Below are 27729 nucleotides of genomic sequence, written 5' to 3'. Positions count from 1 at the left end.
TGAATGGTGGTGGACAATTACACAACTAACTGGAGGAAGAGGCTCCAAAAACATCCCCATCCTCAATGATGGGGGAGCCCAGCACATCAGTGCGAAAGACAAAGCTGAAGCATTTGCAACAATCTTCAGCCAGAAGTGCCAAGTGGATGATGCATCTCGGCCTCCTCCTGATGTCCTCACGTCACAGATGCCAGTCTTCAGACAATTCAATTTATTCCACATGATATCAAGAAACAGCTGAAGGCACTGGATATAGCAAAGGTCCTAACAACATCCCAGCTGTAGTACTGAGGAAGCGGAACTAGCTGCATCCCTAGCCAAGCTGTTCCAGTACGGCTACAACACTGGCATCTACCCGACATTGTGGAAAATTGCCCAGGTATGTCCTCTCCACAGAAAGCAGGACAAATCTAATCTGGCCGATTATCATCCCAACACTCTACTCTCGATCATCAGAAAAGTGGAGGAAGGTGTTGTTGACAGTGCTATCACTTATTCAGCAACAACCTGCTCATCAATACTCTAGGGACAGCTGGCTCCAGACCTCATTACAGCCTTGGTTCAACCATGGTCAAAAAAGCTGAATTCCAGATGTGAGGTGAGAGAGAGACTGCCCTTGACAGATGATACAAAAATTGGCCATGTAGTTGATGATGAAGAGGAAAGGTGTAGATTGCAGGAAGATATCAATGGACTAGTCAGGTGGGCGGAACAGTGGCAAATGGAGCCCCAGAAAAATTGAAGTGAATGGGAATCGGGGGGAAACTCTCCACTGGTTTGTGTCATACCCAACATAAAGGAAGATGGTTATGGTTGTTGGAGGCCAATCATCTCAGCCTCAGGCTATCACTGCAGGAGTTCCTAAAGGTGGTGTCCTGGTCCAACCATAGAATCATGGAAATTTACAGCACGGAAGGAAGCTATTTGCCCATCGTGTCCTCACCTGCCAGCATGTAGTCATCCAGCCTAATCCCACTTTCCAGCTCTTCCTCCATAGCCTTATTAGTTATGGCACTTCAAGTACATATCCAAGTACTTTTTCAATGTACTGACTGTCTTTGATTAATCCATGTCTTTCTAACTGAATATTTATCCCTGTCCCTCAGAATTTTTCCCAATAATTTTCTGCCACTGAGGTTAGACTAACTGGCCTGTAATTACTTTATCCATCCCTTCCTCCCTTTTTAAACAATGGTATAACATTTGCAGTCCTCCATCTTCTGGCATCACACCTGTAGCCAGAGAATTTTGGAAAATGATGATCAGAGCCTCCACTATGTCTTCTCTTGCTCACCTTAACAGTCTAAGATACATTTCATCTGGGCCTAGGGATTTGTAGAACATAGAACAAAAACAGCACAGAAGGAGGCCATTCAGCCCATCGTGTCTGCGCCAGCCAAATAAGCTATCCACCACACTAATCCCACCTTCCAGCACTGGGTCCATAGCCCCACAGATTACAGCACCTCAGGTGCATGCCCAGGTACCTTTTAAAAGAATTGAGGGTTTCTGCCTCCACCACTGATCCTGGCAGTGAATTCCAGACACTCACCACCCTCTGGGTGAAAAGGTTTCTCCTCATGCTCCCTTTAATCCTTCCACCAATCACCTTAAATCTGTATCCCCTGTTAACCGACCTCCCCACCAGGGGAAACAAATCCTTTCTGTCTACTCAATCTAGGCCCCTCATAATTTTGTAAACCTCAATCCACTTCCAAAGATGGTAAACTCCTTCATACCTCCTCTCTCACTATGTTAATTTCATTTAATATTTCACACTCCTACTCCCTGATTGCAGTGCCTGTATCATCCCTCTCTTTTGTGAAAACAGATGCAAAGTATTCAGTACAGGCGATACCCACATCTCTGCCTTCACACTCAAGTTACCCTTATGGTCCCTAATAGGCATTCCTCTTGCTTTTATGTATTTATAAAAAAAACTTTGGGTTTTCATTGATTTTACTCGCCAATATTTTTCATGCCCTCTCTTTGCTTTCCTAATTTCCTTTTTTAATTTCACCCTTTTTATACTCATCTAGTCTTTCTGCAGTAGTCGGGTATCTGTCATAAGCTTCCCTTTTTTCTCTATCCTTTCCTTTAAGCCCCTTGGCATCCAGGGGGCTCTGGATTTGTTAGTCCCACCCTTTTTCTATAAGGGAACATACTTTATCTGAACTCTCTTCCTTGAATGCCTTCCACTAATCTGGCACTAATATGCCTTCAAGTATTTGTTTCCCGTCCACTTTAGCTAAATCACATCTCAGCTCAGTAAAATTAGCTTGTCAATTGAGAACTTTTACTGCTGGTCTACCTTTGTTCTTTTCCATAACTATCTTAAATCTAACTGAATTATGACTTCTACCGAAGTGCTCCCTAAATGATAGTCCTTCCACCTGCCCAGTCTCATTCCCTAAAACTAAGTCTAGAACTGCCCCCTGTATTGTTGGGCTTGCATTGTACTGGCTAAAAAGTTCCCCTGAAAGCTTTTGAAGAATTCTGCTTCCTCCGTGCCGTTCACACTAATTTTATCCCAGTTAATATTAGGATAGTTGAAATTCCCCCACTATTACTGCTCTATTGTTTTTGTACTTCTCAGAGTTTTGCCTATTTATTTCCTCTTCTAGCTCCCTCTGACAGTTTGGGGTTCTATAGTATGCTCCCGGTAGTGTAAATGTCCCATTTGTGTTCCTCAATTCAACCCGTATGGCCTCATTTGATGATCCTTCTACCAAATCATCCCTCCTAGCAGCTTTAATTGTTTCTTTAATCAATATGATGACGCTGCCTCCCCTCCTTTTTATCCTCTTCTGAAAACCCTGTAACCAGGAATGCGAAGCTGCCATTCTGTCCTTCTTTCAGCCATGTCTCACTAATCGCTATAATGTCATACCCCCATGTGTCAATCTGTGTTCTCATCTCATCTGCCTTATTCCCTAGACATCTTGCATTGAAGTTTATACCATTTAGAACTGCCAAATTTCCTTCTTGTCTATTTTCTATCCTTAGTTTCCTCTGCCTTCCAAACACACTTACTAATTTTCTGCCTTCCATTTCCAACTTCTCTTCTGTCCCTTATGAGTCTACTCTCAGCTTCCCATCCCCCACCAAGCTTGCTTAAACCTTCCCAAACATCATTAGCAAAACCCCCTTATAGGATATTGGTCCCAGCCCTGTTGAGGTACAACCCATCCAGCTTGAACCGGTCACACCTCCCCCAGAACAGGTCTCAATGCCCCTGGAATCTAAAGTTTTCCTTCCTGCACTATCTCTCCAGCCACATATGTATCAGCTCAATCTTTCTATCTCTGTACTCCCTAGCACTTGGCACCGGGAGTTATCTGGAGATTACAACCATTGAGGTCCCACTTTTCATTCTCTTTCCTAGTTCCCTAAATACTGCCTTTCGGATCTCATCCCGCTTTCTGTCTATGTCACTGGCAGCAATGTGGACCATGACCACTGGCTATTCATCCTCCCCCCTCAGAACACTCTGCAGACACTCCATGATATCATTCCCGGCACCAGGGAGGCAACATAGCTTCCTAGAGTCATGTTTGCAGCCGCAGAAGCACCTGTCTGTTTCCATCACTATCGAATCTCCTACCACAATTGCTCTTCCACTCTTCTACCATCCCTCATTTTGCAGCTGAGCCACCTATGATACATGATGAGGCTCTGCCTCATCTCCCCAGAGGAACCATCACTCTCCCCAGTATTAAGAACTGAATACTGGTTGGGGAGCAAGACACAATCATAGCTCTAGCTGATGACAGTTCCTGTACAAATGGTCGAGCAGGCCACGAGAAACGTCCAGGATTTCTCACATGGCACAGGATGTGCATTCCACGGGGCTGAGGTTCCCTGCTATGCCTTTATTTTCTAGAATATTTTCCAGAAAAACTAACTAGCTAATCACCAATCGGCTCCTTCCCTGGTTGGGACATCACTACAGCTATTTTGCAGATGTTGCTTTTGTCATCAAAGATTTTACTGGAGGCTCTCTCCCCGCTTTAGCTCCTCAGTTGCTGTGACCAGTCTCCACCCAGGTCCACCTCCACCACCGCCACTGCTGCCGATGAGTCTGTCTGTAATAGAGATAAACATCTCCCTGCTCACCTAACTAATGCCTCTGGACTTCACCTCTCAGGTCTCACTGTTTCATGTTTCCTCACTCAGACCACACCTTGTTATGCAAAAGATCAGAATAGCACTTCCTCCTTCACTGTGCCGAATTCCCCGAGTTAGGTACTCTGTCGAAGCAGTACTCCATTGAACTGGACATCACGCTACTTACTTTGTGCAAAAGCAAAAACCTCCTGTATTTATACGAGCAAAAATTCCAAAGACCTGAGTCAGCCCCTGCTGACCAGGTAACCAGTTCTAGCTAGCCACCTAATTAACTATCTGTGCAAGTTCCACTAGCAGGTAGCTTGTTTACCCTGACTAACACTATGAAAAACTAGATTTCAGAAAGAGATTAACCCTTAAAATTGCCTCACTCACCAAATTCCCCAAGATAAGTATTCTGTTGAAGAAGTACTCTGTCGAACTGGACCTCATGCTACCCATCTACAGCTGCTTCATCAATGACCTTCCCTCCATCATAAGGTCAGAAGTGGAATGTTCAGCAATGATTGCACAGTGTTCAGTTCAATTCACAACTCCTCAGATACTGAAGCAATCCATATCCATATGCAGCAAGACCTGGAGAGGATTCAGGCTTGGACTGATAAATGGCTAGTAACATTCACGGTACACAAGTGTCAGCCAATGACCATCTCCAACAAGAGAGAATCTAACCATCTCCCCCTGATGTCCAATAGCATTACCATCGCTGAATCCCCCACTATCACATCCTGGGAGTCACTATTGACCAGAAACGGAACTGGAGTAGCCATATAAATATAAAGAATAGGTCACAGGCTGGGAATTCTGCAGCGAGTAACTCCCCTCCTGACTCCCCAAAGCCTGCCCACCACCTATAAGGCACAAGTCAGGAGTGTGATGGAATACTCTCCACTTGCTTGGATGAGTTCAGTTCAAGAAGCTCAACACCAGCTCATTTGATTGGCACCTCATCCATCACCTTAAACATTCATTCCCTCCACCACCGACGCACAGTGGCAGCAGTGTGTACCAACTACAAGGTTAGATTAGATTAGAGATACAGCACTGAAACAGGCCCTTCGGCCCACCGAGTCTGTGCCGAACATCAACCACCCATTTATACTAATCCTACACTAATCCCATATTCCTACCAAACATCCCCACCTGTCCCTATATTTCCCTACCATCTACCTATAATAGTGACAATTTTTAATGGCCAATTTACCTACCAACCTGCAAGTCTTTTGGCTTGTGGGAGGAAACCGGAGCACCCGGAGAAAACCCACGCAGACACAGGGAGAACTTGCAAACTCCACACAGGCAGTACCCAGAATCGAACCCGGGTTTCTGGAGCTGTGAGGCTGCAGTGCTAACCACTGCGCCACTGTGCCGCCCTGCAGTACTGCAGTAACGTACCAAGGCTTCTTCGACAGCAACTTTCAAACCCGCGACCTCTACTGTCTAGAAGGACAAGGGCAGCAGATGCGTGGGAACATCACCACCTGCAAGTTCCCCTCCAAGCCACATACCATCCTGACTTGGAACTATATTGCCGTTCCTTCAATGTCAGTGATGCATAGGAGGGGCACAGGAGGGAGAAACACAGGTAGGAGGGGCACAGAAGAAAGGGGCAAAGGAGGGAGGGATACAGGAAGAAGGCGAATGGAAGTGAGGGGTACAGGAGGAAGCAGTACAGGAGGGAGGAGCACAGGAAGGATGAGCATAGGAGAGAGGGGCATAGGAGTGGGGGAACAGGAGGAATGGGCAAAGGAGGGAGAGGTTAGAGGGAGGGGCACAGGAGGGAGGTGGACAGGAGGGAAGTGCACAGGCAGGACAGGCGTAGAAAAGCGGGGTGAAAAAAGGATCTGCACGGGAGGGGGCATAGAGGAGAGGGGCAAAGAAGGGAGGGGCACAGGAGGGAGGTGCACAGGGGAAAGGGGCACGGGAGGGAGGAGCATGGGATAGAGGGACACAGGAGGGAGGTGCACAGGAAGGAGGGCACAGGGGAAAGGGGCATGGGAGGGAGGAGCATGGGATAGAGGGACATAGGAGGGAGGTATACAGGTGGGAGGTATACAGGAGGAAGGGCACAGGAGGGAGGTGCACAGGGGAGAGGGGCACAGGAGGGAGGTGCACAGGGGAAAGGGGCACGGGAGGGAGGAGCATGGGATAGAGGGATACAGGAGGGAGGTATACAGGAGGAAGGGCACAGGAGGGAGGTGCACAGGGGAGAGGGGCACAGGAGGGAAGTACACATGAGAGAGGTACACAGGAGAGAGCGGCATAGAAGGGAAGGGCACAGGGAGAGATGCACAATAGTGATCTGGTGAACAGAGAGGGAACAACAGAGAAGGGAACCAGAGAGGGGCCATGGTCAGTGGAGGCTGTACCCATGTCACAGGATTAACCCTCAGAGGCTCAGTTTTCTTCACCTGTCGGAAGCCCATTTCTACCGCAGACTGATGTCACATCAGCCGGTGTCAGATATCTGCAGCCTCCTAGAAGACCTGCTCCTTGCTGGACTTGGTGGACTTGAATTACCAGTGATTACCCACTGTGCTCAATTTCTTTGCCTCTTATTCCTTCCAGGAGCTAAAGAAGACAACTCGAGGGCCTTGCAGTTCTCTGAATACAAATGCATCATGCAGGTGGCAGATGGATTGTTCACTATGGCTGGGAGATCTGTAAATTTCCCTTGTGATGACAGTATCCAGAATGAGCGTGCATTTGGGTTTCTCGCTCTGGTTGGATTTCCACAGGTACAGAGTGCCATCGACTACTCACACATAGCAGTTGGTGTGCAATGACAAGTGGTTCATGTAGATCTGCACCAGAAACCCTGGGAGCTGTTATAGTGCTTTCATACTGCAGAATTCCAACATTCCAGACCTTTTCCTTCCAGGAAGCAGACCTTATAAGGACTGTGAGAATCCCCCTCAATGAGGCATAGGAGGGCTATGAGAGTCACATGACCACCAGCTGGGTCATCGAGTAAGCTATTGAGATGTTGAAGATGGGTTTCAGGTGCCTGGATAGTTCTGGAGACCCTTCAGTACTCAGCAGACAGGGTGTCCAGATTAATAGTGGGTGCTGCATCCTACACAACATTGTCTATCAGACAGGATTGCAGGTGGAAGAGGATGAAAGGGATCCTCACTCATCTTCAGATGTGGAGAACACAGAGGAGGAGAAGGAGGAGGGTGAAGATGAGGCCAGACCAGCTGTGTATATTGCTGCCCGGGATGGCAGGGATACCCTCATATTGCGAAGGTCCAACTGATGGTGATTCACACGGGAAAACATAACAAATGAAATCCTCGCTCCCACCACCAGGACTACCCTCAACCCACCCTCTCCCTTTGCACTAAACAGTCCATCATAGAATCATGGAAAGTTTACAGCACAGAAAGAGGCCACTTGGCCCATCGTATCTGCACTGGCCAGAGAAAACAACCACTCAGCTTAATCTCACTTTCCAGCATTTGGTCTGTAATCCTGCAGGTTACAGCATTTCATGTGCACATCCAGGCACCTATTAAATGAGTCGAGGGTTTCTACCTCTACCACCCTTTCAAGCAGTGAGTTCCAGACCCCCACCATCTGGGTGAAAAACAATTATTCTCATCTCCCCTCTAATCCTTCTACCAATCACTTTAAATCTATTCCCCCGAGTCAACCATGCATCCACCTAATGGAAATCTACCCAATGGATCCTGCAATGTATTAACATTCAGCATTATACAAGAGAAAGGGTAAGTTAACCCTCAGGACACAATAATGGGCAAGATGTTGAAGTGGGGTTAATCAATAAATTTTATGTGGCGTTGTTGAAAAAGGATAGGATTTTGTCAACTACCCATGTACTTACTCTTGGTGAATTACAATTGTCTTAACTTTCCCTTCCTAACACTGCTACATGCTGCATCCTGTGTGGTTTCAGTAGAGGTAGAGACAGGCTGCTCAGATTTCTGCTCTGACTGCTCAGATGCTTTTGCTTCACACCGTCTGGGTTTTGGAGCCTGTGAGGGCCCTGCCAAAGACTGCTCCACCTGCCCCTGTACAGGGCCAGACCCAGCCATTGGGACAGGAGGCAGTGTGACGGGTACTGACTGAGGGTGGGGGCTGGGGGGCAATGGGTGAGAAGTGGGAGTACTTTAACTGAGTTCCCATTTCCATGTCCCCTTTTATCATCATCCTGCTCCTTGTCCAGTGCCACATCAGTCCTCCCACTCTGCTGGAGATCAGTTTGGTGGAGATCATTGTAAGGCCATGAATCCGTCATTCTTTTTAATGTATCAGACAAGTTGGCATCGAATCTCTGCACGGCCTTGGTCATAACTTGCATGGGCTCTGAGAGCCATGCTGGAAGCTCCATGGATACGGTCACTCTCTCCACAGTACACAGTCTCACAATTCCCTGTGACACTAATTCACTAGTGATTGAGTTGGACTCCTCCATCCTCTCTGTTAATGTGGAGAGTGTGTGGGACACGTCTGTCAGTAACTGGCTCAATTGCTGCTGCACCTCTAACATTATCCTCCTCAATGATAGTCTGCAGGGTTCAGCATCTGTGTCCAGCTGAGCAGAGCTAGGAGTGGATTCTTCACCTGATGCAGAGTCTCCATATTTGTCCCTGTGTTCAGTGTTTGCTCATGCTCACTTTGTGAGAAGTGAATCACCAGGTCAAAACACAACTAACAGTTTCAATGGATCCAGGGTAGTGCGAGTATCTGCCTTGGTGCATGGCTGTACATCCGGTGATGGTGCCCCCTCTGAAGGAATGAGGTCCTCAGGAGAATCATCCTCATGATGTCCTGTGACACATGCTGTGCACGTGAAGACCCTGGAAGACAAAAACAAAAAACAAGGGCACTGATTTAAATATGGCTAAGTGACAATCTCAGAAATCACCATATTCAGTCTCTCAGAATTCAGTCATTGATGAAATGACATCAGTATCTATCCATCATAGACATTTGTCTGTCACCAGCTGTCTGTGAGCTCCCTGTCTCTCTATCACTGACTGAGAGGGACAGAGACACTTCTCTCCAGAGCCTCCTCCTCTAAGTCTGGGAGCTGAACAATTTGTGATGGCCCATCTCCTCCTCACTCTCTCCCTTGTATTTTGCACTCTTTTCTAAAAGGGGTGAAAAAAACAGACCGTGGGTGAATGAAGGTGAATATTTACCCGATGCATTTGGTGAGGCTGATGATGAGAAACATGTGTCACATTGAGTCTGGATTGGGGTGAGTGATAATGGTGGTGGATAAATGGGGAGGTGATGAAGTGCACAGAAAGTGAAGGCGGATTACTGCTGTACATTGAGTGGGTGTGAGGACTGATGTGATGGAAAACAGAGTGAAAGGGGACAGAGACAACCCACAAGATGTAGGTGGATTTGCAAATGCGCTCACTAGTCCTACCCTGGTTAGGACATTAAACCACTTCCGGCTCTGTATCTAAGATCAGAGCACAATGCTCATACTGTTCATCTCTTCAGCTACCTTCAAACATGGCATCTTTCTGAGTGCATCATCTTTCTTCCTCCCATTACTGATGAAAATTATATCCCTCCTCCTAACTACACTCAGCAGAAATTCCACTGAATCGTCACTGAATCTGGGTGCTACCCTCACTCCATGTTCACCATCCACTCTGAACACCTCCAATTTCCATTTGTGCACTGTCCCTTTAAATGCAGCTGAGGTTGAGTCATGTGTGTGTGCATCAGGCTCACTGCGTGGCTTGGAGACGCCAGACAAAGAAGTTAAAATTACCTGCTTCAGTTGAGTTGCGTTTGCAGGTTCTGACCCACTGACTTGACTTCCAGGTTTCCCCCACACAACTGAACCACCCACCTCCCCATCGCTGGGAAGATCCCTTCACGTTAATATCAGGGCCAGAGTATGTTAAACACTATGAATAAGGATCACAAAGGGCACATTGCCAAAAATAGGGAGTTATCAGGGTTTATGAGGGCCCTGTGGAAGACATTAGGAGTGGCAGTAAAACCTACAGAAGTTGTCTACAAAACAGGAGACAAATATTATTAAAATGGAGAAAGATGCCCAAAAATGTAACTGTAGGTAATTTTCTTCATTCCCAAAATGGCTCACTCTGTACATGATGTTTGAGAGCTGAAATACAGCTCACTCTTGTTCCCTGCAGGTACATTACTACTGTTATGAGAGGCTTCTATTTTAAAAAAAAGATGTTTTTAAGAACTCATATTTAAATTGTGCAAATGAATTATTTCAGAAGCCTGATGAAATGAAGGACTGTGTGTTTTTCACTGGGGTCATCAAAAGGAGACTTGACTGAAAACAACCTCTACTGGAGGTCACCTGCTTTAAAATAAATCAGCAACAGGAACCTTGGACTAAGGGGAGATATTTACAGAGAAGTCGCATTTCAAGGTTTATGGAGGTCAGGAGGTTGACTTTCTGTTTTGGGGTTTGGATTGTTTTCAGTTCAGTTGGGGTGTGAACTGTTTTCCCAGCCAAGGAAAAAGAACCCCCAGCTCATTTTGCCTGCGCCTCTCTAAGAGACCCTAAGTTGTCCATTGTGTGAGCTCCTCTTTCCTCCTGCCTTTGGAAAAATCCTGCAATTCAAGTGTGTGCTGGGGGAAACCCCTGATGTCACATGTTTTCTGGAAAGCCTACCAAAAGTTTTCTCGACATCTCCAGAACGAATTGCTTCTGAAAAGATCCCAGTGACCTGTCACTGTATATCCAGACCAAGAGGGGCAACTGAATTCCTTCCATATCTTCTATTTTTTCTGCAAGAATTAGCAAGTATTTGGCTAAAGTATTTTTGTCTTTTTTTTGGTAAAAGAGCTCTGCAAAGAAAATCTCTATTTTCAGTTAACGGTATGTGTGTGTGTGAGGGGCTAAGGTAAAAGGGAACTTTCATATTTCAATCTGTGTGTCAATGCATTGTTTCATTACTGGATAAGTCTTGTTTTTATAATAAACTGATAGTTTTGTTGTTTACTAAAGAAACCTGGTTGCTGTATTTTATTCTGGGATAAAGAATAGAGTATATGATTGACCATATTGGTAACTGGGCAAACATTTAAAAAATATATATGTTGTGACCTGTGGAGAGGTGGGACTAGAAACGACAGTGCACTACTCCCACCTTGGTCGTAACACTACCTAATCCACACTCATGTTTTTACACACATTTTAAAGTTTGTAAATATTGGGCACTTTATAATGTAATGGACTCCCTCTTTACCTGCTATTTGGAGTAAAGTGGACTCGCACAGTCTGGAAGCTGCAGAGATATATGGACAATAGAGAAGGGAGTGATGATGGCCTGCAGATAGTGTGAAGGTGAGAGAGTAGGACAGTGAAAAGGGAGCACTGCCTGCTCTAGGGCTAAGCGACACTGACCTTCTTTCCCTAGTCTGTGCACAGTTAGATCTCCACAGTAGGTGTGACCACAATCAAGGCCCACAGGGGCCCTGGGGAAGGGATTTCTTCCATTTCTCCAATAATGTAACCCTGATCTCTTCCATTTCTCCTATAATTTAAACCTTGGCTCCTTTCATTTCCAATGCACCTGCCTATGTTGGCCAAGGTGGACTCCCCTGCTCTTTTTGAATAGTTCAAAGAGGTATTTTACATCCAGTTGAGAGGCAGACGGTGCTTCCACTTAACATCTTATTTAAAAGACTGCACCTCTGGCAGTTCTGCACTCACTCAGTAGTCCACTGGGAGTGTCGGCCTAGATTATGTGCTCAAGTCTCTGGATTGAGGCTTGAACCAATGTCCTTCGGACTCAGAGTGTAGAGTACTACCATCGATCAAATTCCAAGCATGTCTGTGAGAGAATATTTGATTGGGTGCAGGGTGGGGAGACTGGTTAAGGACAGCCAGGCTACATCATGTTGGAATAGACTGGCGGGAATGGCCAGTTAATGGTTTGAATTCCTGGCCTGAGGAATGGAACATTGGATATCTATCAGTGTGTTTAAACATGGACTGTAGGTGAATTCAAATAAAATAGTAGGTACACTTGCTAGGTCATTGAATTACTGGTCACATTGAGTGGTGTCCTGTCCAGTGCAGCACATGCTCAGAGTGGGTGATTGAAGCGGCTGGGAAGGGTTGGTTGTAGGTTAATTCAATGTTTTTTTTCTGCAGTCCCACCACAGCCCTATAGGAGTCATTCTGCATCTGCTGTGACTTTTCAGCACTGGATCAGCACCGTTCACCTGGCAACTGATGATGCCCAAGGGACACAGAGTGTGATTGGTGAATGCTTACAGCAAGACTGGAAATGGAGTCAATGGTGTCTGTGGCTCAGGAATTTCCAGCTCAAGTCACAAGTTCTCCTGGTTAAAAACCAGAGGAACCAGTTGGAGAGGAACAAGGTGCAGCATAATAATGGGATAGAAATTCAAGTTGGGTGGTGAAGCAAAATGGATTAATTTCACCAGAACGGACTATCAAGTGGGGGTGGATAACAGGCGGCCTATTCCATAACATCCATTTACTAATACTGCCAAAGACTAAATCTTCCCCCATTGATCCATATGGATTGTGATAAAGGATAAAGAGGGCATCAATCACACTAATAGGTAATTACACCACCTGATAATGAAAGGAGAGGGGAGTAAGAAATAGAGTCATAGATAGATACAGCACTGAAACAGGCCCTTCAGCCCACCGTGTCTGTGCCAACCAACAACCACCCATCTATACTAATCCTACATTAATCCCATATTCCCTATCACATCCTACCTACACTAGGGGCAATTTACAATGGCCAATTTACCTATCAACCTGCAATTCTTTGGCTGTGGGAGGAAACCGGAGCACCCGGCGGAAACCCAAACGGTCACAGGGAGAACTTGCAAACTCCACACAGGCAGTACCCAGAACTGAACCCGGGTCGCTGGAGCTGTGAGGCTGTGGTGCTAACCACTGCGCCGCCCATATATGGAAACAAATTTATAAAATGAGTATCACAGAATTGTTACAGCTCAACAGGAGGCCATTTGGCCTATCATGTCTGCACCGGCTCTCCAAAAGAGCAATTTACCTAGTGCCATGACTTCACCTTCTCCCCGTAGACCTGCACATTCTTCCTTTTCAGATAGCAATCCAATTCCCTCTTGAATGCCTCAATTGAACCCGCCTCCACCACAGTCTCGGCTGGTGCATTCCAGATCCTAACCACTCGCTACGTGAAAAATCTTTTCCTCATGTCACCATTGCTTCTTTTGCCAATTAGCTTAAATCTGTGCCCTCTTGTTCTTGATCCTACCACCAGTACAAACTGTTTTTCCCAATCTACTTTGTCCACTCTCTTTTCATACTCTTTCTTTGCTTCTCGTATTTACTTTTTCACTTCTGCTCTGACCTTCTATATTCAGGCTGGTTCTCCACTGTATTATTCACCTGACATCTGCAATAAGCACACTTTTTCTTCTTCATCTTAATCTCTATCTCGTCCATCATCCAGGGAGTTCTGGATTTGTTTGCCTTACCTTTCCCCTTTGTGGAAATATATCTTGAAACCACAATGGGGATTAAATTGTGTCAGATCCACAAACAGGCACAGGGATTGCAGTGTGCTATTAATCTGCACCCATTCACTGCATTGCAGGCAGCACAGTAAATTTGTACCATCTCCTGGTTTAAATGATTGCTGTGTGCAGTCAGCGTGACCCACACTGTTCATTGGCTGCACACATCAGCAGGGATCGTGAGTGCCTAGAGCATCTTAAAGGCTGCCTGAACCTCTTTAAGGGGAGATTTGTGGCTGCTGGAGGGACTGGGAGTCCTTTCAGGAGTGACTCTCCTGTAAGAGAGTGAAGAATGGCTGATCATTGGAGAGAGTGAGCACCAAGGTTTTCAAATGCTGCACTGGAGGCCTTGGTGGACAAGGTGGAAAGGAGAGATGTCCTGTATCCACAGGGGGAACAGCAGACCCTCCAGCCACGTACTGAGGAGGCAGTGGGAGGAAGTAACAGGGAGGTCAATGCTAGGATTGCTGCTCCTAGAATCTGGATGCAGGACAGGAAGAAGTTTAATGATCTCACAGGAGTTGTCATGGTGAGTGAGTTCACTCTTCAAATGGCATAACCTACCACTACACCACTAGTCTCATCCACCGCTCAATTCAATATACACCAATCACCCACAAACCAACAATTGCTATCAATCACAACTCAACCCCATCACTGATAATCTTTTAACTCACACACTTAACACTGTTGCAAGCCGAGCACCCACAACTCACAGCTCACACACAATGGCTGCAATTCAACCATGATGGCTCCAACCATATTGCAGGACAGTCACTGACATACTTCCCTCTTTCTTGCAGGAGAAGGTAGCACGGAACCAGAGACAGCAGGAAGGAAATGGAGGAGGATAAGCGTCCCGGCATGTTTTCACCCCATGTAGGAGACAGTGCTGGCCATCATGGGAAGGAACATCATGAAGACCCTGACCTCGGTCAGGCTGAAGTGATTGAAGTTCAGGGTATCCACATACCTAATCCTCCTTCTGTCTTCCCACTTCTCTCTCATCCCTAACGCTCTCCTGACTCACAAGCTGCAGATGGTGTAAACACACACTTCTTACCTTCTCCTCTCCCCTCACCACAATCTAACCCTTGACCCTTTTTCATTTCAGATACTCAAGAACTGGAACCTTCCCAGTCAGTGAAGGAAGAAAGTGAAGATGAACAGACATTGTCACTCGATCTTACCCTCACAGCCACCAGCTCAGAGACTGTAGAGGACTCAAATGAGGGCTTTGACAGGCTCGGCCACAGAAGAAAGCTGATGGGTGGACATAACCAAATGCTTGGTTCACTGGAAAGCTTTCACTCAGGGTCAAGGGGCATGGAGGAGTCCAGCACTAACTTGGAACAGGGCTTTATGTGGAGCTTGGAGCCTATACTACCAACATGGAGGGGCTGGTCACCTGCAGCAGCACAGCTGTGGACCCACCATGATACAGTGTTTGATGGCCGATGTCTCAGCTTCCATTGCAACACAAACAGCTTCAATCACAGGACTGAGTGCTGCAGTGGAAGCTCAGGTTGCTGTCTTCATGGCTCTGGATACCACTGGACAAAGAGGCTTCCGGGGGATCACAGCAGATCAGCAATGTGTTCTCCAACAGGGCAGTAAGATGACTGATAGACAGGCAGGACTGACATATGGACAAACAGTGGGGGAGGGGGCGAGTGTGAGTGTCTGTTCCCCTCCCAGCATCCTCTTAACATGGACAACGTCCAGGTTATTCTGGTTCCCCCATCTCCATCCTCATTCCAAATCCTAACCTTTCCCCCAACTCTTGCACTGCTGTGTGTGTGAAGTAGTTCACTATTGTGGTACTAGAGGGTGCCAGGGCACTATCACATTATAGAGAAAAACAGAGACTGTTTCAGACAGGTTCACCCAGAGACAGGTGACTCTCCAGAAAGCTGGATTGTTATTGGCCAGTAGCGGTTTTGAGTCGGTTTATATTTACACCAACTTCTGGTCTGTGGTTTCACCGCATGACTGGTTTCAGTTCGAGGGACTTTCCACCTCTGATAATTGACAATAAAATGTAACCCTGTCAGTACTGAGAGTGATCCTGAAAACACTGCTCTGCTGCTCTATACAGTAATTATAGTCAGAGATTCCAGCGACTGATAACCTCACCTCACTCCATCACTCTGTGTGGTGACCCTTCCCCATATCAATCTAGACTGACCCCACACCAGTCTGTACCTGCACTCTCCAGTGATACCACAATAATGTAGAACTTGCATTAAAAGAATTAGCCACATCCACAGGATTTTCCTAATAATCTTCCCACTGAGTGATTTATATTTGAAGGTTAGTCACTGTGTAATGGGAAACACAGCAGCAGATTTTGGCGAGTCTTGATGGTGCTGTTTGGGGGAAGAATATTGTCCAAGACACTGGGGTTTTTCTCTGATCTTCTTCCAACCCTGTCTAAGGAAGATTTATATCTCGGAGCAGGCTGATAGGAACTAAATATAACATCACATCCACAGATGGCCTCTCATACACTTCCATCAGTATCAGACATCAGGTCAAACATGGGCAAGGAAACCTCCTGCTGATTACCACCTAATGCCCTCCCTCAGCTGATCAATCAGTCCTCCTCCACGTTGAACACCAGTTGGAGGAAGCACTGAGGGTGGCAAGGGCGTATAATTGGGCAGGTTGGACTTGTCCTGCTTTTTGTGTACAGGACATATCTGGGCAATTTTCCACATTGCCGGGTAGATGCCAGTGTTGAAGCTGTACTGGAACAGCTTGGCTAGGGGTGCGGTACGTTCTGGAGCACAAGCCTTCAGTACAATTACCGGAATGTTGTGAGGGCCCGTAGTCTTTGTAGTATCGAGTGCCTTCAGTCGTTTCCTGATATCAAGCGGAGTGAATTGAATTGGCTGAAGGTTGGCATCTGTGATGCTGGTGACACCTGTTGTGTGTAATCACAGCTGGTTACTGACCCTCTCCTGTTCTGTGTAATCCCAGTTGGTTACTGACCCTCTCTCTCCTGTTATGTGTAATCCCAGCTGGTTACTGACCCTCTCTCTCCTGTTATGTGTAATCCCAGCTGGTTACTGACCCTCTCCTGTTCTGTGTAATCCCAGTTGGTTACTGACCCTCTCTCTCCTGTTATGTGTAATCCCAGCTGGTTACTGACCCTCTCTCTCCTGTTCTGTGTAATCCCAGCTGGTTACTGACCCTCTCTCTCCGGTTTTGTGTAATCCCAGCTGGTTACTGACCCTCTCTCTCCTGTTCTGTGTAATCCCAGCTGGTTACTGACCCTCTCTCTCCAGTTATGTGTAATCCCAGCTGGTTACTGACCCTCTCTCTCCTGTTCTGTGTAATCCCAGCTGGTTACTGACCCTCTCTCTCCTGTTATGTGTAATCACAGCTGGTTACTGACCCTCTCTCTCCTGTTCTGTGTAATCCCAGCTGGTTACTGGTCCTCTCTCTCCTGTTTTGTGTAATCCCAGCTGGTTACTGACCCTCTCTCTCCTGTTCTGTGTAATCCCAGCTGGTTACTGGCAATCTCTCTCCTGTTTTGTGTAATCCCAGCTGGTTACTGACCCTCTCTCTCCTGTTTTGTGTAATCCCAGCTGGTTACTGATGCACTCTCTCCTGTTCTGTCTAATAAGAAGAACAAAGAACAGTACAGCTCAGGAACAGGCCATGCGGCCCCCCCCCCCAAGCCTTCGCCGATTTTGATGCCTGCCGAAACTAACACCTTCTGCACTTCCGGGGCCCATATCCATCTATTCCCTTCCTATTCATATATTTGTCAAGATGTCTCTTAAACGTCGCTATCGTATCTGCTTCCACCACCTCCCCTGGCAGCAAGTTCCAGGCACTCACCACCCTCTGTGTAATCTCATCTGGTTACTGTCCCTCTCTCTCCTGTTCTGTGTAATCCCAGCTGGTTACTGACCCTCTCGCTCCTGTTTAGTGTAATCCCAGCTGGTTACTGACTCTCTCTCTCCTGTTCTGTGTAATCCCAGCTGGTTACTGACACTCTCTCTCCTGTTCTGTGTAATCCCAGATGGTTACTGACCCTCTCCTGTTCTGTGTAATCCCAGCTGGTTACTGACCCTCTCTCTCCTGTTCTGTGTAATCCCAGCTGGTTACTGTCCCTCTCTCTCCTGTTCTGTGTAATCCCAGCTGGTTACTGACTCTCTCCTGTTCTGTGTAATCCCAGCTGGTTACTGACTCTCTCTCTCCTGTTCTGTGTAATCCCAGATGGTTACTGACCCTCTCCCTCCTGTTCTGTGTAATCCCAGCTGGTTACTGACCCTCTCCCTCCTGCTATGTGTAATCCCAGCTGGTTACTGTCCCTCTCTCTCCTGTTCTGTGTAATCCCAGCTGGTTACTGACTCTCTCCTGTTCTGTGTAATCCCAGCTGGTTACTGACCCTCTCTCTCCTGTTTTGTGTAATCCCAGCTGGTTACTGACCCTCTCCCTCCTGTTCTGTGTAATCCCAGCTGGTTACTGACCCCATCCCTCCTGCTATGTGTAATCCCAGCTGGTTACTGTCCCTCTCTCTCCTGTTCTGTGTAATCCCAGCTGGTTACTAACTCTCTCCTGTTCTGTGTAATCCCAGCTGGTTACTGACCCTCTCCCTCCTGTTCTGTGTAATCCCAGTTGGTTAATAACCCACTCTCTCCTGTTTAGTGTAATCCCAGCTGGTTACTGTCCCTCTCTCTCCTGTTTAGTGTAATCCCAGCTGGTTAATAACCCACTCTCTCCTGTTCTGTGTAATCCCAGCTGGTTACTGACCCTCTCCCTCCTGTTATGTGTAATCCCAGCTGGTTACTGTCCCTCTCTCTCCTGTTCTGTGTAATCCCAGCTGGTTACTGACTCTCTCCTGTTCTGTGTAATCCCAGCTGGTTACTGACTCTCTCTCTCCTGTTCTGTGTAATCCCAGCTGGTTACTGACACTCTCTCTCCTGTTCTGTGTAATCCCAGCTGGTTACTGACCCTCTCCCTCCTGTTATGTGTAATTTCAGCTGGTTACTGACCCTCTCCCTCCTGTTCTGTGTAATTCCAGTTGGTTACTGTCCCTCTCTCTCCTGTTCTGTGTAATCCCAGCTGGTTAATAACTCACTCTCTCCTGTTCAGTGTAATCCCTGATGGTTACTGACCCTCTCTCTCCTGTTCTGTGTAATCCCAGCTGGTTACTGACCCTCTCCCTCCTGTTATGTGTAATTCCAGTTGGTTAATAACCCACTCTCTCCTGTTCTGTGGAATCCCATCTGATTACTGTCCCTCTCTCTCCTGTTTAGTGTAATCCCAGCTGGTTACTGTCCCTCTCCCTCCTGTTCTGTGTAATCCCAGTTGTTTAATAACCCACTCTCTCCTGTTCAGTGTAATCCCAGCTGGTTACTGACCCTCTCCCTCCTGTTCTGTGTAATTCCAGTTGGTTACTGTCCCTCTCTCTCCTGTCCTGTGTAATCCCAGCTGGTTAATAACCCACTCTCTCCTGTTCAGTGTAATCCCCGATGGTTACGGACCCTCTCTCTCCTGTTCTGTATAAACCCAGCTGGTTACTGACCCTCTCCCTCCTGCTATGTGTAATCCCAGCTGGTTACTGTCCCTCTCTCTCCTGTTCTGTGTAATCCCAGCTGGTTACTGACTCTCTCCTGTTCTGTGTAATCCCAGCTGGTTACTGACCCTCTCTCTCCTGTTCTGTGTAATCCCAGTTGGTTAATAACCCACTCTCTCCTGTTTAGTGTAATCCCAGCTGGTTACTGTCCCTCTCTCTCCTGTTTAGTGTAATCCCAGCTGGTTAATAACCCACTCTCTCCTGTTCTGTGTAATCCCAGCTGGTTACTGACCCTCTCCCTCCTGTTATGTGTAATCCCAGCTGGTTACTGTCCCTCTCTCTCCTGTTCTGTGTAATCCCAGCTGGTTACTGACCCTCTCTCTCCTGTTCTGTGTAATCCCAGCTGGTTACTGACCCTCTCTCTCCTGTTTTGTGTAATCCCAGCTGGTTACTGATCCTCTCCCTCCTGTTCTGTGTAATCCCAGCTGGTTACTGACCCTCTCCCTCCTGCTATGTGTAATCCCAGCTGGTTACTGTCCCTCTCTCTCCTGTTCTGTGTAATCCCAGCTGGTTACTGACTCTCTCCTGTTCTGTGTAATCCCAGCTGGTTACTGACCCTCTCTCTCCTGTTCTGTGCAATCCCAGTTGGTTAATAACCCACTCTCTCCTGTTTAGTGTAATCCCAGCTGGTTACTGTCCCTCTCTCTCCTGTTTAGTGTAATCCCAGCTGGTTAATAACCCACTCTCTCCTGTTCTGTGTAATCCCAGCTGGTTACTGACCCTCTCCCTCCTGTTATGTGTAATCCCAGCTGGTTACTGACCCTCTCTCTCCTGTTCTGTGTAATCCCAGCTGGTTACTGACTCTCTCCTGTTCTGTGTAATCCCAGCTGGTTACTGACCCTCTCTCTTCTGTTCTGTGTAATCCCAGCTGGTTAATAACCCACTCTCTCCTGTTCTATGTAATCCCAGCTGGTTACTGTCCCTCTCTCCCCTGTTTAGTGTAATCCCAGCTGGTTAATAACCCACTCTCTCCTGTTCTGTGTAATCCCAGCTGGGTACTGACCCTCTCCCTCCTGTTATGTGTAATCCCAGCTGGTTACTGTCCCTCTCTCTCCTGTTCTGTGTAATCCCAGCTGGTTACTGACTCTCTCCTGTTCTGTGTAATCCCAGCTGGTTACTGACCCTCTCTCTCCTGTTCTGTGTAATCCCATCTGGTTAATAACCCACTCTCTCCTGTTCTATGCAATCCCAGCTGGTTACTGTCCCTCTCTCTCCTGTTTAGTGTAATCCCAGCTGGTTAATAACCCACTCTCTCCTGTTCTGTGCAATCCCAGCTGGTTACTGACCCTCTCCCTCCTGTTATGTGTAATTCCAGTTGGTTAATAACCCACTCTCTCCTGTTCTGTGGAATCCCATCTGATTACTGTCCCTTCTCCTGTTCTGTGTAATCCCAGCTGGTTAATAACCCACTCTCTCCTGTTCTGTGTAATCCCAGCTGGTTACTGACCCTCTGCCTCCTGTTCTGTGTAATTCCAGTTGGTTAATAACCCACTCTCTCCTGTTCTGTGTAATCCCAGCTGGTTACTGACCCTCTCCCTCCTGTTCTGTGTAATTTCAGTTGGTTACTGTCCCTCTCTCTCCTGTTCTGTGTAATCCCAGCTGGTTAATAACCCACTCTCTCCTGTTCTGTGTAATCCCAGCTGGTTACTGACCCTCTCCCTCCTGTTATGTGTAATTCCAGCTGGTTACTGTCCCTCTCTCTCCTGTTCTGTGTAATCCCAGCTCGTTACTGTCCCTCTCTCTCCTGTTTAGTGTAATCCCAGCTGGTTACTGACTCTCTCTCTCCTGTTCTGTGTAATCCCAGATGGTTACTGACCCTCTCCTGTTCTGTGTAATCCCAGCTGGTTACTGACCCTCTCTCTCCTGTTCTGTGTAATCCCAGCTGGTTACTGTCCCTCTCTCTCCTGTTCTGTGTGATCCCAGCTGGTTACTGACTCTCTCCTGTTCTGTGTAATCCCAGATGGTTACTGACCCTCTCTCTCCTGTTATGTGTAATTCCAGTTGGTTACTGTCCCTCTCTCTCCTGTTCTGTGTAATCCCAGCTGGTTAATAACCCACTCTCTCCTGTTCTGTGTAATCCCAGCTGGTTACTGTCCCTCTCTCTCCTGTTTAGTGTAATCCCAGCTGGTTACTGTCCCTCTCTCTCCTGTTCTGTGTAATCCCAGCTGGTTAATAACCCACTCTCTCCTGTTCTGTGTAATCCCAGCTGGTTACTGACCCTCTCCCTCCTGTTCTGTGTAATTCCAGTTGGTTACTGTCCCTCTCTCTCCTGTTCTGTGTAATCCCAGCTGGTTAATAACCCACTCTCTCCTGTTCAGTGTAATCCCTGATGGTTACTGACCCTCTCTCTCCTGTTCTGTATAAACCCAGCTGGTTACTGACTCTCTCTCTCCTGTTTAGTGTAATCCCAGCTGGTTACTGACCCTCTCTCCTGTTCTGTGTAATCCCAGCTGGTTACTGACCCTCTCCCTCCTGTTATGTGTAATTCCAGTTGGTTAATAACCCACTCTCTCCTGTTCTGTGGAATCCCATCTGATTACTGTCCCTCTCTCTCCTGTTTAGTGTAATCCCAGCTGGTTACTGTCCCTCTCCCTCCTGTTCTGTGTAATCCCAGTTGTTTAATAACCCACTCTCTCCTGTTCTGTGTAATCCCAGCTGGTTACTGACCCTCTCCCTCCTGTTCTGTGTAATTCCAGTTGGTTACTGTCCCTCTCTCTCCTGTCCTGTGTAATCCCAGCTGGTTAATAACCCACTCTCTCCTGTTCAGTGTAATCCCCGATGGTTACGGACCCTCTCTCTCCTGTTCTGTATAAACCCAGCTGGTTACTGACTCTCTCTCTCCTGTTTAGTGAAATCCCAGCTGGTTACTGACCCTCTCTCTCCTGTTCTGTGTCATCCCATCTGGTTACTGACTCTCTCTCTCCTGTTCTGTGTAATCCCAGCTGGTTACTGTCCCTCTCACTCCTGTTTAGTGTAATCACAGCTGGTTACTGACTCTCTCTCTCCTGTTTAGTGTAATCCCAGATGGTTACTGACCGTCTCTGTCCTGTTCTGTGTAATTCCAGCTGGTTACTGACTCTCTCTCTCCTGTTTAGTGTAATCCCAGCTGGTTACTGACTCTCTCTCTCCTGTTCTGTCTAATCCCAGCTGGTTACTGACCCTCTCTCTCCTGTTTAGTGTCATCCTAGCTGGTTACTGACTCTCTCTCTCCTGTTTAGTGTACTCCCAGCTCGTTACTGACTCTCTCTCTCTCCTGTTTAGTGACATCCCAGCTGGTTACTGACCCTCTCTCTCCTGTTCTGTGTAATCCCAGCTGGTTACTGACCCTCTCTCTCCTGTTTAGTGTAATCCCAGCTGGTTAATGACCCTCTCTCTCCTGTTCTGTGTAATCCCAGCTGGTTAATGACCCTCTCTCTCCTGTTTAGTGTAATCCCAGCTGGTTACTGACCCTCTCTCCTGTTCTGTGTAATCCCAGCTGGTTACTGACCCTTTCCCTCCTGTTATGTGTAATTCCAGTTGGTTACTGTCCCTCTCTCTCCTGTTCTGTGTAATCCCAGCTGGTTAATAACCCACTCTCTCCTGTTCTATGGAATCCCAGTTGGTTACTGTCCCTCTCTCCTGTATAGTGTAATCCCAGCTGGTTACTGACCCTCTCCCTCCTGTTATGTGTAATTCTAGTTGGTTACTGTCCCTCTCTCTCCTGTTCTGTGTAATCCCAGCTGGTTAATAACCCACTCTCTCCTGTTCTGTGTAATCCCAGCTGGTTACTGACCCTCTCCCTCCTGTTGTGTGTAATTCCAGTTGGTTAATAACCCACTCTCTCCTATTCTGTGTAATCCCAGCTAGTTACTGTCCCTCTCTCTCCTGTTTAGTGTAATCCCAGCTGATTACTGTCCCTCTCTCTCCTGTTCTGTGTAATCCCAGCTGGTTAATAACCCACTCTCTCCTGTTCTGTGTAATCCCAGCTGGTTAATAACACATTCTCTCCTGTTCTGTGTAATCCCAGCTGGTTACTGACCCTCTCCCTCCTGTTGTGTGGAATTCCAGTTGGTTACTGTCCCTCTCTCTCCTGTTCTGTGTAATCCCAGCTGGTTAATAACCCACTCTCTCCTGTTCAGTGTAATCCCAGATGGTTACTGTCCCTCTCTCTCCTATTTAGTGTAATCCCAGCTGGTTACTGACCCTCTCTCTCCTGGTCTGTGTAATACCAGCTGGTTACTGTCCCTCTCGCTCCTGTTCTGTGTAATCCCAGCTGGTTACTGACCCTCTCTCTCCTGTTCTGTGTAATCCCAGCTAGTTACTGACTCTCTCTTCCCTGTTTAGTGTAATCCCAGCTGGTTACTGACCCTCTCTCTCCTGTTCTGTGTAATCCCAGCTGGTTACTGACTCTCTCTCTCCTGTTTCGTGTAATCCCAGCTGGTTACTGACCCTCTCTCTCCTGTTTAGTGTCATCCCAGCTGGTTACTGACCCTCTCTCTCCTGTTTAGTGTAATCCCAGCTGGTTACTGACTCTCTCTCTGCTGTTCTGTCTAATCCCAGCTGGTTACTGACCCTCTCTCTCCTGTTCTGTGTAATCCCAGCTGGTATCTGACCCACTCTCTCCTGTTTAGTGTAATCCCAGCTGGCTACTGACTCTCTCTCTCCTGTTTAGTGTGCACCCAGCTGGTTACTGACTCTCTCTCTCCTGTTCTGTCTAATCCCAGCTGGTTACTGTCCCTCTCTCTCCTGTTCTGTGTAATCCCAGCTGGTTACTGACCCTCTCTCTCCTGTTTAGTGTAATCCCAGCTGGTTACTGACCCTCTCTCTCCTGTTCTGTGTAATCCCAGCTGATTACTGACCCTCTCTCTCCTATTTAGTGTAATCCCAGCTGATTACTGACCCTCTCTCTCCTGTTCTGTGTAATCCCAGCTGGTTACTGATCCTCTCTCTCCTGTTCTGTGTTATCCCAGCTGATAACTGACCCTCTCTCTCCTGTTCTGTGTAATCCCAGCTGGTTACTGACACTCTCTCTCCTGTTTAGTGTATTCCCAGCTGATTACTGACCCTCTCTCTCCTGTTCTGTGTAATCCCAGCTGGTTACTGACACTCTCTCTCCTGTTCTGTGTAGTCCCAGCTGGTTGCTGACACTCTCTCTCCTGTTCTGTGTAGCCCCTGCTGGTTGCTGACACTCGCTCTCCTGTTCTGTGTAATCCCAGCTGATTACTGATCCTCTCTCTCCTGTTCTGTGTAATCCCAGCTGATTACTGACCCTCTCTCTCCTGTTCTGTGTAATCCCAGCTGGTTACTGACACTCCCTCTCCTGTTTAGTGTATTCCCAGCTGATTACTGACCCTCTCTCTCCTGTTCTGTGTAATCCCAGCTGGTTACTGACCCTCTCTGTCCTGTTCTGTGTAGTCCCAGCTGCTTGCTGACACTCTCTCTCCTGTTCTGTGTAGTCCCAGCTGGTTGCTGACACTCTCTCTCCTGTTCTGTGTAATCCCAGCTGTTTTCATATTTGTACTACTGCTCTTTTTCAAATTTTGCAGCTAACACAAAACTCATATGTATCGTGAACAGTGGGAAGGATGGGAACAGACCTCAGAAAGACAGAGACAGTTTGATGAAATGAACAGGCATATGACAGCTAGAATTTTGAACAGCAGTATGAGGTTATGCATTTTAGTTGGAAGAATGAGGAGAGTCAATATTAACTAAATGGTACAGCTTTAATGTGAGTGAGACCTTGGGGTTGTATGTAAACATAGGGTGGAAGGACATTTTAAACTCGGCCAAGAATATTACGAGTGACTTCAATTATTTGGAGAGACTGGGGAAGCTGGGATTGCTGTCTTTACAGCGGAGAAGTTTAAAGGGAATTGGATAATTATCTGAAGAAAAAATGGTTAAGGGCCTTGGGGAAAAGACGGATGAGTATGACTAGGTGTGTTGGTCTTGCAGTGAGCTGACATGGACACAATGGGCCGAATGGACATGTTGATTGATATGATCTGCCAGTCTTTGGGACATATGGCCTATATAAATAGCATCACGCTGGCATTGAAATTCATATATCACATTACTCATTTGTGCGATAGGCAGGAGATCTTTTTGACTTGACGGCAGCATCCTGTTAGTGGCGAAAACCAGACGTGTTGTTCCAGCTGAACAAAATAAGTGACAGCCATTCTTTGGTTCATCCCTCAGGATAATGCCTTGACCAATCAGAGTCAAACTGCCTGGTTTAAATTTTAAACAAAGCTTGGCAGTTAACTGGCAGTCACTGTAAACTGGTGTATTCGCCATGGCAATGCCACTACCAGTCAGTGCTCACTTGCCAACCAATCAGCACTCTCTTTTCATGCAGTATAAGTTGTTGTTTTTCCTTACATTAGTTATTCTTGCGGATTGTCCTGATGAGTGAAAGACGAAAAGCTTTGACAACGTGTCTCCATTTTCAGCAATACTCAAGTTGTTTACTACTAAATGACTATTTCAGAATCTCTTAACAAGAACAAACAATTCTGGCTCAGAGCAGCATGGCCACCTGCTCCTCATGGACTCAATGTTGTGCCTTTACCACCAGCAATAAGTGAGGTCAAGGAGTGAAAGAGGAAGTTATTCTCAGTACTTTGGTTTGACTCAACATTGTTCAAAAGAATATTCCCAATGTGGGTATATTGTGCATGCGTGAATTTGGAGATAGCCCACGGTAACGGTGTGTGAGAATAGACAAGGAGAACACACAGTAAAACCATAGCTTCTGACTGAGAACCTCATCACCCCGTCTGTAAACAGGCTCATAAATAATTTTGTCAGCTTTGCGCTAGCCAATAGGATCGGTAGAGCACCAGTCTGTCATCTGTTGCTGAGAGACGCTTTCTCATGGAGTTCACATTTTTACAACAATCCTTATGAAAGAGGATTCACTCGGACTTCTCCAGGGTGAGCAGGACACCCTGAATGGAGCTGTGGTGAAACCTTCTGTTATGACCAGGTGAGGAAGGGGTCTCAGGTTCCCCTCTTGACCCTTTCCTGATTTTAGCTTACCACCTCAGTGAGCCCCTGCTCACTCCACTTATTACAATTGCAAATGAACCAATCAGACAGGGTTTTTTAGGTTTAATCAAGAAATATGTAAGTAACTCCAACATATTAAAATTACTAAAATTCTCGACACAACGATGCTCGGATGCATACAAAAGGCACACACACATAAATAGATTCAGAGGGGAAGAAAGAATTGGTAGGAGGTTTGTGGTTGAAGTAGGGATTGTAATAAGTGGAATTCAGTTACTGGGTGGTAATATCCTTGATACAATGTCCTCAATTGAAATTAAGGTCTTGGAGTCCTCAATGGGCCTGAGTGCACAATTTCAAGCTTGCTTTTCGGGGACCAGAATACTGAAGAACGGTTTTGTCTGTAGTCTTGAAACGTAGAAAATGCCACCGTGGTTTTCCTGGGACTTTGCTGGAGAGGGAGACACAGAGAGAAAGATCTTCCTTCTGCCAGTCAATTTGCAGTCTTTTTCCTTTCTGTGTGGCAACAATTCAAAAAGTCCCAGTCTGGCCAGCAGGTAGGTTATGTGATTTTTATTTTATTCGTTCATGGGATGTGGGCGTCACTGGCCAGGCCAGCATTTATTGCCCATCACTAATTGACCTTGAGAAGGTGGTGGTGAGCTGCCTTCTTGAACCGCTGCAGCCCATGTGGGGTAGGTACACCCACAGTGCTGTTAGGAAGGGAGTTCCAGGATTTTGACCCAGCGACAGTGAAGGAACGGCGATATAGTTCCAAGTCAGGATGGTGTGTGACTTGGAGGGGAACTTGCAGATGGTAGTATTTGCTGCCCTTGTCCTTCCAGTTGGTAGAGGTCGCAGGTTTGGAAGGTGTTGTCTAAGGAGCCTTGGTGCATTGCTGCAGTGCATTTTGTAGTTGGTACACACTGCTGCCACTGTGCGTCGGTGGTGGAGGGAGTGAATGTTTGTAGATGGGTTGCCAATCAAGCAGGCTGCTTTGTCCTGGATGGTGTCGAGCTTCTTGAGTGTTGTTGGAGCTGCACCCATCCAGGCAAGTGGAGAGTATTCCATCACACTCCTGACTTGTGCCTTGTAGATGGTGGACAGGCTTTGGGGAGTCAGGAGGTGAGTTAGTCGCCTCAGGATTCCTAGCCTCTGACCTGCTCTTGTAGCCACGGTATTTATATGGCTACTCCAGTTCAGTTTTCGGTCAATGGTAGACCCTAGGATGTTGATAGTGGGGGATTCAGTGATGGTAATGCCGTTGAATGTCAAGGGGAGATGGTTAGATTCTCTCTTGTTGGAGATGGTCATTGCCTGGCACTTGTGTGGCGCGAATGTTACTTGCTACTTATCAGCCCAAGCCTGGATATTGTCCAGGTCTTGCTGCATTTCTACACAGACTGCTTCAGTATCTGAGGAGTCACGAATGGTGCTGAACATTTTGCAATCAGCAGCGAACATCCCCACTTCTGACCTTATGATTGAAGAAA

Source organism: Heterodontus francisci, chromosome 29 (assembly GCF_036365525.1).
Source record: "Heterodontus francisci isolate sHetFra1 chromosome 29, sHetFra1.hap1, whole genome shotgun sequence".
NCBI lineage: Eukaryota > Metazoa > Chordata > Chondrichthyes > Heterodontiformes > Heterodontidae > Heterodontus > Heterodontus francisci.
This window is presented reverse-complemented; position numbering follows the sequence as displayed.